The sequence below is a fragment of the Macrobrachium rosenbergii genome, chromosome 3 (assembly GCF_040412425.1).
Source record: "Macrobrachium rosenbergii isolate ZJJX-2024 chromosome 3, ASM4041242v1, whole genome shotgun sequence".
NCBI classification, from domain to species: Eukaryota; Metazoa; Arthropoda; class Malacostraca; order Decapoda; family Palaemonidae; genus Macrobrachium; species Macrobrachium rosenbergii.
Window position 1 is genome coordinate 27,733,535 of NC_089743.1, and position 17,663 is coordinate 27,751,197.

The following is a 17,663-nucleotide window of genomic DNA, read 5'->3' on the forward strand; positions in this document are numbered from 1 at the left end:
TTATGTAAGACAGCTGACAAACACCAACCAGGTCAGGGAACTTTTCAAGAGCCACATCTCAAGTCGGTACATTGATACTACTGAGCGCTTTTCACTTATTCCCTTTGACGAGAGCCGTAACAAAAAAGATCTTAACTAGATATCAGAACCACAGTCCATTTAAAAAAGAAAGAAAAAAAAAAATATATATATATATATATATATATATATATATATATATATATATATATATATATATATATATATATATATATATATATATATATATATATATATATATATATATAAATAAGGTACACTCAAATTTAGAGGAAATGCCTTCTCAAGAGTTGCATAACAATAAAGAAGACATCAAGCACTGAGATATGGTCCTTCCAGCACACATGCCATTCACTTCTCTGGTCAAATGACTGACAGAAAGAGTCGACTTTCATAATCATTTAGATTACCTCATTACGGAAATACAGGAAGGCTATACGACTCGGGGGCACTTGACCGCAATAAATACTGACCTTGTATGAGGTAATGACCGTGTCTAAATTATAAATATCCGACAATATTAAACAATGGCAAAAACAAGTAGAAGGAAGCAGGGAAAATCTGAGAATGAGAAGAATATCTACAGCCAATAAAGCTAAAGTTGTGTATGAACAAAAACACACACATATACATACATATATATGTATGTATGTATGTATGTATATATGTATGTACGTATGTTGGCACTTTACCATAATATCAAATGCAACCAGAAAAATCATCATCGGATCCTCGTACAAGCCAAGTCGTTCTGCACACATCTCAACACCGAAACATTTCCTTCATCCCTTTAAGTGCACCTTAATCTATTGTGTAGCAAGCTGTTCTTTATTTACTACACGAAGGCCTCTTATGTGCTCTCCGTTATCAAGAGAAAAAATGAAAAAGGCGAATCTTCACCAAACCCGAAGAATAACATATAACCTCAACACCTTTTCTTGACAGATCTGAAATTCCCTGCTATTTAGTATGGGAGGAGAACCACTGCACGCTGAAGTCCTCCTTGAATCAAGGACATTTGAAGAAGAAACAGATTCTCTTAAGAACTCTCTACGTCTTCTTCTTATCCTTCTCCTCCTTCTTCTTCTTCCTCTTTGAGAGAAATAAACTAAGCGTCGACTTCGAAACAAGGACCGTATTGGCAATTTGAAACAATTAAAACACCTTCCTTAGGGATGGGAATTGGACCTGAAGTCTTAATTGGCCCGAGGCTCCAATCGGCCCCAGATCAATTTTCACACAAGACTGATTATTTCACCGTAACTGACCAGGGTGTGCCTGCAGCTTCTACTCTCTTGATGCTCCTTCAATGACTCTCTCTCTCTCTCTCTCTCCTCTCTCTCTCTCTCTCTCTCTCTCTCTCTCTCTCTCTCTCTCTTGCTTCCTTTGTATCCTCCTTTTCCTTACACCACGCATCTTAAAAGCTGATGCTTTCCCAATTCCTCCCCTTCGCAATATCTATACTTTGTACACTTCCTTGTCAGCTTCTCTCTCTCTCTCTCTCTCTCTCTCTCTCTCTCTCTCTCTCTCTCTCTCTCCTTCTCTTCCCCATCCAGTCACCTTCAATATTCCTGGATCCATTAATTTACATTTGGTTTACCAACACATCTTCAGAGACCAGGGCTGCAGCTCCCTATCCAAATGAATATGGCTTCCAGATCATTATTCAAACTAGTCAATAACACCTACGGGAAATCTACAATACAGACCATATCAAGAGGCAATAGAATACAACATAAATTTTATATGAATAAAAATGCGTATGAAATGTGCATAAGAGTACACATTTGACATATGCATGTATATACAGTATGTTTGTCCAGCTATACTAGAGTATTGAACTGTATGTTATTTGCTTTACATCTGTTGAAACAAAACTTATTACCCATACGGATAATAAGTACTTTTCTATGTATGCAAAAATATGTAAATATCAAAATGAACACATAGTTACAACGTAAAAGGTATACAAGAATTCTGCTTGCATATTTAAAAACCTCATAGCAAGAATATAGGCCTATTTATCTCTCCCCCTCCTAATATCTTCTTCTTATCGCCATGGCAGTCAACAAGAATTACTAGAGCTATCAATGGCATAGGTTCGAATCCTGGCCAAGGTAATGTCTCTCTCTCTCTCTCTCTCTCTCTCTCTCTCTCTCTCTCTCTCTCTCTCTCTCTCTCTCTATATATATATATATATATATATATATATATATATATATATATATATATATATGTATGTATGTATAACTGATTCACGACGATATGGAACGTGATGAATGTATAAATAATGGCAAAATGCCACGAGGGAAAAGTGAAACAATGGAGTGGTTGCTAGGCCTGTCAACACAGTCCTTCACTAGCAGTCTGATGAAAAATATAAAAGTAAGGATACAAGAGAGCTCGCATAATTGACAGATGGCAAACAAACATCCTTGGGGATGCAGATTGTAAGGAACAGATGCACCTGGAATCCAACACAGTTGAAGAATTAGTGGACCTACCAAAACAAAGGTAAATATTTGAGAGGTTTTACAAAGGACTAAGCCCAACTGGCTCAAAGCAGGGAGGAATCAATCAAAGGATTATACAAGGGAAGAGAATGACCACCAAAACTGGCTTGGAATGAATAAGCTGATTACATTATTGTTTACTAAAAAGAGAATATATTAAGTTTTGTACTTTTTTAATTATGTAATCGGCTTATTCATTCCAAGGCCAGTTTTGGCGGTCAGTCTCTTCCCTTGTATAATACTTTAATTGACTCCTCCCTGCTTTCGAGTCAGTTGGGCTTAATCCTCTGTAAAACCTCTCAAAGATTTACCTTTGTTTTTGTTGGTCCACTAATCCTCAACTGTGTTGGATTCCAGGTGTGTTGTTATTGTTCCTTATAATCCCCGTCCCCAGGGATATCTGTATGTCATCTGTCAATCATATGAGTGCTCTTGTATTCTTACTTTTATATTTTTCATCAGTTTGCTAGTAAAGGACTGTGTCGAAAGGCCTAACAAGCACTCCATTGTTTCACTTTTCCTTCGTGGCATTTTTTTATATATATACATATATATAGTATATATATATATATATATATATATATATATATATATATATATATATATATATATATATATATATATGTGTGTGTGTGTGTGTGTGTGTGTGTGTGTGTATAGTTTTGCCACTTATAAACGCATGACTTTTTTATCCTCACAAATATTACATCATACCGAATAAATATCACATAATACCGAACTGACTATACCTTTGGAATAACTTACACCCAATGAGGGCTATAAGTGAATCTAGCCCGGCCAAAATACGAACCTAAGCATAGGTTCCAACAGATTCGAATCCTGGCTTGGACAAGTGCACTTATCAGTTTTAACTCCCTTCGGGTGTAAGTTATTCCCTAGGTTGTACATCAAATTCGACATTAAATGAGACATTAAATATAGACTATATATATATATATATATATATATATATATATATATATATATATATATATATATATATATATATATATATATATATATATATATATATATATATACACATATATATATATATGCTACATACATTTATAGACAGAGAGATAAATATTATGTATGTGTGGCAACAATAATATATAATGAGACCAAATGGAAAAGCATACAAGTTAATTATAAATGACCTGGACTTTACAGCATGAGTACCTGCGCTAACTTTGCAGTAAGGGCATTCCTCAGCATACGACCCTTTATCCGTTAAGTTACACCGAGGGGAACGTACAATACAAAGCACTATCACCAATAATCGGACCCTGCAATCACCTCCGGTGATAAAAATTGTTAAAGCTCAAAATTTCAATTAGCTGTTTTGCTACGACAGACTGATCTTCCAACATAGAAATCAATGCTCTCTTAATTAATGATTATTAACAAAACATGACATTCGAAATTTCATGGGACATTCTTCCCTCTTTGTTTCAATAATGATGACGTTATTTACAACCATCATTCAAAGTAAAAGAAGGCATCGTGCTTACCCCATATAAAAAATGGGAAAAAGCACGTTAAACGAAGAAGAAGAAGAAGAAGAAGAAGAAGAAGAAGAAGAAGAAGAAGAAGAAGAAGAAGAAGATTCAAAGTAGCATTTTGGTAACAGTAGTTGTTTTAGTAGTAGTGAGTAAACCATGATATCACCCATGGTCTTATTCAAAATTTCGGCAACTTTTACAGGATACTGTATCAACAAAATTCAACATCTGCTATTAGAAGTGTAAGACATCCAGTTGAAAAGTATAAACTGAAAATAAGAAATTAAAGCAGTAAGAAATATTGGTCCACATATTTAACAACGTGAACTTTACGAACGGAGATTTTACTTGCAGTTGATGGTGAAGTGTACTCATGCATTATAAAGCAAAGTATGCAACAGTACAATAAATTTACAAATGTAGTTTTTTCTCTCTAACTTGGATATCGAGACGTAAATGATAGCGTCAGCTGTAAGGGGGCATTTTCCAATGTACCCAAAACCAGAGCTCTTTATCTGGACCCAGGGAGGGAGCCCAGAGAGGACCCAAGTCAACAACACGCCCCCCCATTCAGGAGTCCCTCTTTTACTGAACTCGAGGCACGTCCCCGAGGTAATAGTACCATAAAGTAGATTTTTAAAAATCTGAACTTTGCAATTTCCTCCCAATATGGTGTCGTATGTTGTTAGAAAACAGTCACTGGGTTAATGGTTTTACTTGGGGTCACATAAAATGAAATTACTACAAAACAGGAACAAGTGCTACGACTAATGTTGCTGTTGCTGCTACAACTAATAATTAGATGAAAGAAAAAAATAATACTTAATTTTTTTAAGATGTACTTTCATGTACGAAAATAATATCAATTTTAAATCTAAATTTAATACAAGAAAAAGAGACAAAAAGAAAATAAAATGACAAGAGAATCTAGTATTATGCGTATTACACAGAAAAAATGATGGTCCTCGAACGTTATCAGTCGCTTCAAATTAAATAAACATTAAAAATAAACAAAGCAGTCATCACTTAACAATAAATCAAGTAACGAAATGTTTATTCCCTACATCATTCATAATGACCTACAGTGGGCAACACTGCACAATAACAAAAACATTGAATTAGTAATGTAGAAAATTAATCTCAACATACGCATTGACATATACGTATATATGTGTGTGTGTGTGCATTACACACACAATATTATGGTGTATAATACAACATAGTATAGTGTGAAATAAAACTGATTTTATTACACAAACAAAAAACAGACGAGCCAAAATAAACAACTAGAAAACACTAGCATTACAATTAGCAAAAATAACAGCTAGCATTTTCTGTTTTTGGGAAAATGTAACACATACGAATCGAAGAGACTTGCACGGGAACTCGGCTGGAACCAATTTTCCACCAGTTAAAATAAATGGAAGGTCCAATAGAGCTCCTATCAACAACCACTACTTCCTCCCCTATATAACTGTTTTGGCACGAGGATGGAACTATGCCATTTCTCGCCAATCCGGCCCCTTTTTTCGCAAATCCTCGATATTCTCATTTCTGAACAACAAACAAACCCGTGCATACGTACGAACATACCCTACAAAAAACGAGTTCAAGCTCCCATCAAAAGACTCTACACATTAAAAACACGTGAATAAAAAATTTAGGTATGAATAAATAAGCACTGCACAAGAATATAATAAGATTTTCCTGTAAAATAGTAAAATATGCGCAAATAACGCTAAAGCATTACATAAATATGTGCAAAATACCCTACCGGCATTTGTATGAGCCCTCCACAAATCAAATTTCTAACGGATTTTTGGCCACTGCATGCATGTTTCAAACTTAGATTATGGATAAGATTTGTAATACAAAAAAAAAAAAAAAAAAAGTAAAACCTTGCTGGATACAAAGGCAGATTAAAAACTCCCATACAGAAAACACGCTAAAATTCTCTTTCCATTCATATGAACATCTTTATAGGAACAAGAACAAATTTCACCGGGCATACTATCAAACCGAGCGAGCAAGGTCTCGTCAATCTTACGAACAAATTTCTCTCAACACGACAATATTCAGCATACGTATACTGGAAATGAACTCTCTAAACTCTATAACTTACAACAGCGTAAAATCCCAGAACCAAAACAATATCAAGCTTATTTTCAGTTATTAATACGATACAGTCATACGTAGGCGAATGAACAATGCGAGAGAGTCTTCATAAAAATGTGAGGTAAGTGTGACACCATGAATGTCGTTATTCAGATGATAATCTTAACCGAAATGAAACAAGCGAAATGTAATGGAACCCTTTGGCATTCATTAAAGCCTGCCCTAAAGAATGCTAATTAGCAAAGAGACATATACATTATTACAATACTATTATTCACATTTATTACTGTCTTTATTATATAAATCATAATACAATGAATAATAAATGTTGTTAACAATAACCCTGAATTATCCCTAACCTTCTTTCATTCTCTCTACGTTTTCTTTTATCTGTCTACTACTAAGACCCGAAATAATTAAGGAATTAAAGTTGCCGTACCGATGGAATTCGAATGAAGACGAAGAGTGACAAAAGGAAAGAGCAATCTACCAGTATCCTGGTGTTAGTGACTGCAAAGTAATGTCATTTTTACAATAAAAATCCACGCAGCAGGAATGCCTGAACACCGCCGTCAAAACCGAAAACTTTTACCGGCGTGCAACAATTCGTACTGTACGTAGGAGCAGCATTGCAGTAGCTAACTGACTACCCGCCTTTCCCGATCACTCTATACTCCCAGGGGGGAGGGGGAGGAGGAGGGGGAGAGGGTTAAGGTCTAATCAGATACCGATATTCAGAGGATATACCGTTCCGGTTGAGCTAACCAATAGGGGAGGTTCTAAACACATACACACACAACGCACGCCCACTTTCTCTTATACTCGTATATAAGTACATTGTGTCCTCTCAGTTTCTCATCTTTGTCTTTTCATACAAGTGCAACTTCCTAGCTGCCAAATAACTAAGTTTTTAATTATTTATTTAAAAAAATAGGCATCTGTATCCGTAGGTTTCCGTTCATACACTCTCGTTACGATATTAAACCCTGAGCAAATAAAATGAAAAATTTAAGAAAATAATTCATGTTAATGAGAAAATACAAAAAGGCATACATCTCTTAAGATAAAAAAAATTCTTTTTATTTCTGATCTTTCTCTCAATATCAAGAATAAAATGCAAAACAAATAAACCTTGCAAACAAAACAGTACTGATTATGGATAGTGAAGAGAAACGGCACGAGCTTGTGAAAAAGACTGGGATAACGATGGGGAACATCAGAAACCGGTGAGTTTTCGAAAGATTGCAATTAAAGCAAGTCGACAGTAAGTGTGAGCAAGAATAAGGTTACTGACGCCAAATGGAAGCCAGGAGCACGGGACAATGAATCTTCCTTTGGATGGTGAAAGTAAAAGCAGTTAATTCGTATATGTTAGTGAATATAATGAATGATGGTTGGGAAAACGATAAACTGGCTTACAAAATAGGTGAATAAGCAAGGCATGCAGCATGGTGTGTGCAAAACATTAGGAGGAAAATTCGCGAGTCTAAGGAAGCCTAGGCTGGAATGTATTAAAGGGATTATTAATTCAACTTTTTTTATGCAAGTTAAGAGAGTTTGTTTAAAGGGTTATGTTTGCGAAAGGATGGATCACAATGCTTTGAGATGGTTTAGTCATATGGAAAGAATGGAAAGTTATGCATTTGTGAACAGTGCATTATTCGGAGGCGATGACGGCCTAGGAAGGTACTGGAAAGGAAAGGAAAGGCCTTAATATCCAGGTAGAATGAGAGTCTACACTCTACAGTATAGAGGTAAGCGATGCAGCGTGCGTAGGCTGGTTTCGTGCAATGTAGGTGCACGATTTAGCTGCGGTTATGTTAGTTTTCTGCACAGGAGGTTCATCCACGATTCAACAGTGCCAATAACCACTGCCTTTCCTTATTTTGTCACCCCCGACTGGAAAAAATGGCTTAATATCTAAAACTAATTAAAAATAATTAATGAGCCCTACAGCAACCTACTCACCAACCCTTAAACGAACGTGCGCACGCGCAAATACACATATACACTGTGGTGGGAAGGGGGAGGCGGACAGGAAATGGCCTGGATAAAAGTTTCATGTAATCTTCTCGCTTAAATATTAAAAACTCCTAAGTCAAGAACGGCTATAGAAGAATCCCTGTACAAAGTGCTTCAGTAAATGGAGCCTTGAAGCGAACCCAAACAGATCATACAATATTTTTAACCGGATCTTATAAAATTTCCCTATGAATCGGGCCTTTGATGTCAAACCGGAGGGACGTCAGCTTTTGGCAGGAATGTATGCATTGCTCTTACATTCAGCCGAGTGACGTTGGCTGGAGATACGCAGGTCTAGGAACTCTCGTGTGCCCGCATATATACACGCACAAGCTTAAAACGAACGTATATCGTGTATATATATATATATATATATATATATATATATATATATATATATATATATATATATGAATATATGAATACACACACAACTATATGTATATTTATATGTATGTCTCTTCATAAGGTTGTATAATAAATACACACACACACATATATAATGTATACTAGTACCCATATTCTTGAGAGAGAGAGAGAGAGAGAGAGAGAGGAGTAGGACTGCAGTAATCAGAAATAAAAACTGTAAGCAAATTCCTACAAACACATTAAGCTATCAAATCAACGTAAAAACAGTGGAAATAAAAACTGACAACTCAAAATACTCTATTCCAAGAGAATCTGGACCTTTATCAGGGGAGAGTGGAAAGTTTTGAGATGCTTTCTATTGAGTTGAAAGATGAAAACAAAAAAAGTCGTCGCAGAAGGCAAAAAGGATGAAACGGTTCACACTTGCCAGAAATTCCAAGCTTTTAAACTATCCTCAGCTTTAGAACTTCCACGAAAGTGTTAAGCTCGGTGATGCTCGCAAAATTCAGTTGCGGCATAAGGGAGTATGAGCGTATATGCTTGTGAATATGTACACACACACGCGTACACAAGCATAAGGGAGTATGAGCGTATATGCTTGTGAATATGTACACACACGCGTACACAAGCACTTGTTATACTATATTCTCTCTGGCTAAGAAATCAAACAAGCCTGACTACCTCGTAACAAGTAAACATGAAGAAGGCACAGCATTAATTAATTTCAAATAATACCTAGAGAGAGAGAGAGAGAGAGAGAGAGAGAGAGAGAGAGAGAGAGAGAGAGAGAGAGAGAGAGAGAGAGATGGGGATGGGGGGACCACTTGAATCAATATTTAGAAAGTAACTGAATGTACTAAAATAAAAAAGAAATGTCTTTCACAGTACGACGTGAATACATTCGAAAAAGACTGAGGAAAATTTTATTGGAAAATCAATATTTCTAGGAGTGAAATATAATAGGCATATTTAGTAAATACAGAAAATCTTTCTAAATAAATAGCCATTAATAAACCGCCCATGTGAGTGCACGATATGTATGCAAATATGCATACATACGCAAAATTTGAAGATCTGAATTTATTGACGGGCCTTTACATCGTACTAGCAGTTTCAGACGTCACACAGGATTACACTGGATTAGAATCATTTTAAATGTCATGAAGAAAAAAGTGGAATATTCTACGCTGAGTGACAACACAGCCGGGCACGGGGAAAACATCGTCTCCAGATTCGTTTACACATTTCCATGCTAATATTCCACAGTCCGAATGTGACTATGCTTCTGGCCATCTCGGTTCTCAAGGTTGAAGGAATGTGTACATTCACAAGTTTTGCATTACCAAGTCAACTTTTCTCTCGTGCATGTCAAAGTAGTCTAGATAATGATAAACACAGTTCATGAAAGACATACGAATTTTGTAGAAATGCCTCCCTAGATGTGAAAATGTCAGAATTGTAACATTTAATGCATACTGAACAGAAATTAATGTGAAATCCAGACGCATACATACATCGAAGACAGATATCTTACAGACAAACATATTCAAGAATAGGTTTTAGGATAAGGAAACGTCGTAGAAACAAGGTATCGTATTTCATTTCAGAACCAATTCTATTGCATGGCTTTTGTTTTGGAACTTTATTTCTGCCTAGAATAGAGTGAGAAATAGAGGGACACTTTTAAACATACACAGACAACACAAACACACATCTACTCACAGATATATATATATATATATATATATATATATATATATATATATATATATATATATATATATAAAATTTATCTATCCATCTATCTATCTATATATATATTATATATATATGAGAGAGAGAGAGAGAGAGAGAGAGAGAGAGAGAGAGAGAGAGAGAGAGAGAGAGAGACTGCGCTTGTGTGTGTGTGTGTGTGTGTGTGTGTGTGTGTGTGTGTGTGTGTGTGTGGATAACAGAAAAGGAGGGCGAATGAAGCAAGAAAGGAGGACAATGATGTTCAAGAATGGAAAGACACTGGGAGTCGTTGAGATTACAAGTGAGATGCTGTGTACGTTGGTGGGAATGCGGTTCAATGGCTGACCAGTTTTCGTAATGTATATGTCTGGACGAGGGAGATGTTCCTAAGGAATGGGTGAGAGAGGTCATTGTTCTACTATAAAAAGGTGAGAGTGATAAAAGGAGTATAAAAGGAGAGTGAAAGGATAAGGCATCATGTTACTTAGTAAACCAAGTAAGGCGTATGGCAGGATTTTGACTACCAAAGTAAGTCAGATGACAAGGATTGATAAGGGAAGACAATGTGGATTCACACAAGGAAGAGTATATGGATCAAATGTTTGTTAAGAAATAGTTACGTAGCGTGTTACTAGATGAAAGGAAAAGGCTACCAATGGCATATGTAAAACCAGGAAAAACTTAAGACAGATTTGATGAAGAAGCAAAGTGGATACATGGTAAAACAGGTTAAGTCGAGAGAGCAAGGAAAGTTTCTATAAAAGAAGAGGAGCGTGTCAAAATAAGTGGACAAGAGAGTGACTGATCTGATATAAAAGTGGGCCTGAGAAAAGGAAATGTAATGTCTTCATGACAATTTGATAACTTTCGGGTGACGTGACGTGATAATTCAGAGAAAGGATAGTTGATGTAGGTGGAAAATTGTGAGATAGGAAAACTAGTTGATGCGTGGAACCGAAGATGTTTGTGGATGGTATTGAAAACTGAGAGCAATAATGAGCACAAATAAAAGCTAAGAAGGTAAATTGAAACCCAGAAGATGAAGCAGTGATTCTTATATGGATGGTAGAGGAACAGACGCAGCTTATTTATGTGGCATTTGCAAATAAATATAAAAGGTAATGGTAAGGGGAGAAAAATGGTGCCACAGAATAGGTAAGGAGAAACGTTAACAAAGTTTGTGCTTTCGATTGAAAAAAAAAAAAAAAAAAACCGAGTCTATCTGAAAGCCAAGGTGGAAATGCATGAAGTTTGCTGAGCAAACTCTCCTTTATGGAAGTAAGCGTGGAGGAACGTGAGTAAAAAAAAGTTGAAGCCGCTAAGATTAGTATTTTGCTAGTATATGTGACATACGATAAACTGTAATACTATATTTTTAACTGTTTATGGCAAAATATACAAACCTTTGTGTCTAGATAATATCAATATGTCAGTTTTCATTTTATTTTTCCAATTTTTGGACTCTAAAACATGCTTACATTAATTACCATTATTTAAAGAATAACATGGCTAACAAAGCACCTTGTATAAAATGGGATTACCAATGTGAGGACGTTAAACACCTGAAAATATATGGCTATCCTGCATTTTACTAAACAGTATGTAAATATGAGTATTATATAACTATATAAAAGACGCTGTCTTTTTATTGGCCTACACAAAACAAAAAAAGAATAAAAAAAAAAAAAGCAACCAAAACGCGCGGTAGGAGTGCAGAGAGAGAGGGACAGAAAGAGAGAGAAAGAGATTTCAGGCACATGACTTAATTTATTTGCAAAACAAATCTGACGATACAACACTACGGATCACAAACACAGGGAGGAAATCCGAAGTAGCAAGCACGCATACACACACGTGCACACACACACATATATACACATCATCCGAACGATTCAATCCAATAGGCTGATAACAACGGGATAAACCCAACGTCACGTCGGATTTATTTGAAGAAATAATTCCATCAGTAATAGCATTTGTAGGCGCTAACGATCAGCAGGGGTTGTAAGGCAATAATACGAATGGCTCCTAACTGCTCGATCACTAGGGATGCCGTCCAATACGATAATCCCGTAACGATGTTCGCACGCTGTGTTTTTTTCTTTTTTTTTTTTATTCCAGGAATAAAGATTAAGCAATATGTGATGAATAGATACGAATATATATCTTGCTGGCAAATGAAAATAAAACTAATAGTTTAACAAGCAATTCAACAATATCCATGGTTTTCTATCGTTATAGTTAACAAATGATACTGTATTGGACATGCTAAGATGAATGTATAAGAAAGAGTTCAACTGGTTAATAATCAAGGCCTAACAATTTGTAACCGAGTTAAGCAAATAAACTATATTAATGAAGGAAAACGCGTTTAATACCTTCATCTTCTGCAGAGGGGAGAGAGAGAGAGAGAGAGAGAGAGAGAGAGAGAGAGAGAGAGAGAGAGAGAGAGAGAGAAGCAAATAGATTTACGCATTTAAGCGTGGTGTTCCTGAAGGTGCTGTAGGAGGGGAGAGAGCATTGGGCGTGGCGGCAGCGGCGGTGATGGTGATACTGTTTGCAATAGTGATAGCTACAAGTTCATTAAGGCAAGGTGCGAGCGATATAATGCAGCGTAATTGGATGATGCTGATACTACATAACTTTCATCAGCGCATTAATTTTATGACGTTAAGCAAAAACCATACAAAGCATATTTACTTACTGAAAAAAAAAGAATCCAAAACAAGGCATAAACCTTACGGTTGTTAGGTTAAGCTGTTTACCGAAACCTTAGGACAGGTGTTGGGCCAACCCAAGTCTAGTGTTGTTCGCTACAATGGGCACTTTGCTACATTCTTCCACAAATATTGACTTTCCTTTCAACAAATAACTCGGTTTCTAGTCTTCCTATTCGCTTCTCAGTCCGTGTTCTTCCGGGAATCATCTCTCGCTTGACACTAATAACCTCGATTCTACAAACAAAATTTTTATTCATATCTCTGGGCCTCTTGAAGTCTGTCCACAATCTCAAATCACTTTCGGCGTTTACGTATACACCTGCATAGTATCTACAAAGAGATTATAACCTCAGACAAAATACTAACTGCCATTAAAATTAAAACCCAGTGACAAAACACAACATATGCACAGTACATAGGGTACATAGGTAAAATATTAAGTGGTGAGAAGATGGACAAAAGACGATTGTTTGAGGCCAGGTCCTTGGTTTGAGGTATGACACAAGAGAAGATCGTGTACAGCTACACAAATAAGAAAGAACTAAATTACAAGGTAGACCAAAGTAAGCTCTCTAGAAAGGACTTGTACTAGAGGAAAATACACGCGGAGAGGAAAAGTTAATGAGCAAATGGATCTTAGAAATAAAAGATGCAAATGAATAAATGCTCTCTGAAGAGGCTAGATTCCCTATCAAAGGAATGAGTATTCTGAAGAGGTTTTGATAATGGAGGATAGAAGATCGGCATACCTAAATGATACAAGTGAAAGTGGTTAATATATATATTATATTTTAAAAGTTCAAGGAGTGAAACTGTACCTAGTTACCAGTGCTTTGGCACAGTCATGTTATGGTGGTCACAACGTAACTGAAATAGCTGACCATGATGTCCAATATATGTTTGGATGAAGGGAAACTTCCAAAGAAATGGGTGAAAAGCATAACTGTTGTGTCCTGTAAGCATGCAGATGAATGGGATATAAAATTTATCGTGGTATAACATTACTGTGGTAGGGTTTTGACTGAAAAGGTAAGACCGATAATAGAGAAGGATTGATATGGGGAGGAGCAGTGTAAGTTCAGACAAAGAAAAGGGTAGGTGGATCAGGTGTTTGTTATGAATAGTTGAGTAAGAAGTCTGATAGTTCTGTAAAGGTAAAATGTTTCAGAAGGTACATATGGAACCAGAGAATTCTTAAGAAATAACGGAAATATATGCAAACTGAGGGTGTTGGAGATGTATGCTGTAGGTTACCAGGTATCTATTTAAGGAGTTTTTATGCTGGGATATGTACGCACAAGACTGACTGGTTTGCAACAAAAGCAGGTCCAAGACAGAGGTATGTTAGTTGAGACAGGTGTATGTTAAGTCTTGATGGCTGCTGTGTCTTTCACATGAAAGCGCACTGAGAGATAAGTGAAAAAGGACTGGAACTGTAAGGATATGAAAAGGATTCGTGAATGCAGTTTGGAGCGGATCATGTTTGCAGCCGATGATAGCAGAGAGAATATGGGTAGAAAGGTAAATGAGTCTGGAAAGGTTTGCAAGAGCAAGATACAAATTCGTATTAGCAAGAGCAATTAAAGGCTTCAAGAATGAAACTGCACCTAGTTGCCGGGGAAGTATTGCAATGAATGTTACAGTGGTTGGTGAAAGACTGGAATGTTTATCGTTTAGGGCGGCAGAAGAACATGGGTGGCAAAAGAATGGTGGTACGGAATAAATGTTATGTATGATGGCATCATGAAAGAATACAAGAATCTTTAAACAGGTAAAGCTTGGAAGGCAGCACGATCTCTGCAAAGGTTATGCGAGAAGAAGTATTTATGTAGTACTTGTTTCACTAAAGCTACTTCATGAAAATGAAGTGTGAACGTTGAATGTGAATGAAAGGAAAAAGGTAGAGGCGGTTATTGTTTGAATAGTACACTGAGTCAGGTGGACCGGACAGGTCGGAAATGAGGTGAAAAGATTAGCAGTGAAGCATTTAGCTTTCTGAGAAACGTGGATAATTCAGCTGCCTTTGCGAAGGTGGAAGAAGGGTATCGAAAAAGTGTTGGTTGGGTAGGGTTCAGGTGGTGTTATCACAGAAGTGTGAAAGTACTTTCAAGAAAGAAGTGGGTGACTGGGTTTGTGTTGGGGGAGGGGGGGGGGTTTCAAGTGCTGCTGACGAGCCTTTTGTGTTGATATAGGGAATGACTGAAGTTGTCAAATATAAAGATGGTTTATCTTTGACTCACCAGTTAATGGGTAAACATGGTAATGAGAATAATCTTGTGTGTCTATAGCTAGTCACTGTAAGGGGAAAGGCTTACAGATTTTACTACACAAAAACCAACACACACAAGCACGCACACACACACACACACACAAATATACAACAACGAACGCAACAATGAACAAAATAAATGAAACAAATACACAAACCCAATGAAGGCTCCTCATCCAATTACGATTAACAATCCCAGATCCATCAATACTCATTACACTAAGAGACAGGCTGCATCGATGACAGTTCCGGGTTGTTATGCATGAATATATCATCAAATCTATGGCTTATCAGTAATGTTTATCGACTAGCGTATCTATCCTTTATCGTTTTCAAGACTTCGGGTCATGAAATTCAAGTAATAAAATCTAGCACTCTTAATCTGGATACAGTACTGTGCATACTGCGTCAAAATATTTTTCGCTACCATATGAAAAATTCAAGGCCTGCAGTTGCAAATTCCAAAAGAAACAAAACACAAAATGGACAATATTTCTGAAATTATGTACGAAAAACAAATTACAGACATAACATTAAATGTTAATTTAAGTACCGAAATTAAATTAAAAATAAATAAAGGCACAAGCTTTCAACAACATTTCTTACGTGTCAAAATCGAGGTTTTATGGAGTATTATGGATATGAAACGAAATAATAGCGAATATAAACTTCAATGATTATTATATAGAATCAAATTAAAAAAAAATAAAAACGAAATGGACATTGGAATTAATGCTTACAACAACTAATGAAAAAGAGAAGCCAAAGTAAAACATACAAAAGAATAAAGGAAAATTACGAAAACCATGAAAATAAATTAAAAGCTGAACAACACATGAAAACAGTAAAAAGCCATATTACAGAAAAGAAACGTAACCTCAGCGAAAAGCAAAATCCTTAAAACGAAAGAAAAAGAGGAACACGAATCCGGACGTATAATTACTGGGCTAGGCAAAATCAACATTACGATCCTTTGGGTAATTATGTGCATCATATCTATTTCTTTTCAGTCGGCTGATATAAGGACCATTAGGAGAAATCCCTCGGGATAACATAATTAGACGGGAAAATCCCCCGGAGCGGTTATGCTAACGACTCCCCAAGGCATTTCAATCCTCATTTCGGATGCTTTACACGGACAAGTTTAATGCGCGAGCGAAATCTGCCGTCAAAAGTGCAAACACGCGAAATACTTCGGATTCGTTCATTATTCACCGCCCTAAAAGCGTCATGCATTTATAAAGTTCAACATGAATTTATTTAAACTAACTTGTCCCTTTTCGCAACAAAAAAGTTGTCGCGACTTTTTTTGTTCATTTAAAAACCCAAGGGAGGTCCGTAATGAAATAGAAATATACTGATGAGTTTGCTTTTCATCTCTCGTGATACACACACACACACACACACGCATACACATACTGCCTGTATGTACGTATTTATATCAATTATTACACTCACGGAAACACAAACAAATGTGAAAAACACCAGTGAAAACGGTAAATAATTGATTTAAAACATGCACTTTTAAATATCTGTCCTTTGTCCCTCCCAGAAACTCTTTATCAGCCTCAACTCCTTTTATATTTCTATTCAACGGAACATGTCCCCTCTCCAACACAGATCTCAGCCTCGCCAGATTTTTCCTAATTTTTTTCTTTTTGTAGGGATGGGTTGGAGTGGGGAGGACGTATCGATTTGAAGGAACTCCGCAGACAGAGAAGAGGATCATTACATAACATAAAAAGTCTCATTAGACTAATTAACGACACGAAAACCCAGGTGACACCTAACTGGAACGGATGGAGGTCGTGTGTGTGTGTGTGTGTGTGTGTGTGTGTGTGTGTGTGTGTGTGTGTGTTTACTAAAGGGGCTAATGTTGTACCTATTAAAGAGTAACTCTCCTTATCACCGTCGAGAACTTTTACGCATAAAACCAAAACACAAAGCAGAAACAATCCGCATGAAGTATTTAATCGAATGGACCTTGATATTCATCAATTACGCGAGGACACAAAACACAAGCATATTCATATGCTGTACATGACAAAGGAGGCTAACTAGTCGGGGCAGCCCTCTCTTCATCATATAACCAAAGGTGTTGATGCCGCCATACAGAGCTACTCAATAGGCGGTGTGATCTCCAAAGCGTATAAACCACCAGCTAAATTAAAGCAAACGGAAAATATAACCTTTTCAACCAATTCAAAATGTTCATTCTCCGCTGAGAACAGAACCGTGGATGTTTTGAACAATCCCAACTCATCAACAAGTCTCTAATCGAAGTATCTTGCTTTAATAACAGGATCTCGGCTTTTCCAAATGCATGCTGAAGAGAAAAGGCCTTCCATCCAGCTTAAAAGAACTGAATTAAGAAGCT

The 17,663-nt window shown here is 36.5% G+C and overlaps 1 protein-coding gene across 9 annotated transcripts in view; it reads right to left on the reverse strand.

Annotated features, from left to right (window-relative positions):
- Positions 1 to 17,663, reverse strand: part of Lar (tyrosine-protein phosphatase Lar) — a 1,190,865-nt gene that overhangs the window by 313,947 nt on the left and 859,255 nt on the right. The gene's annotated exons all lie outside the window — the stretch shown is intronic.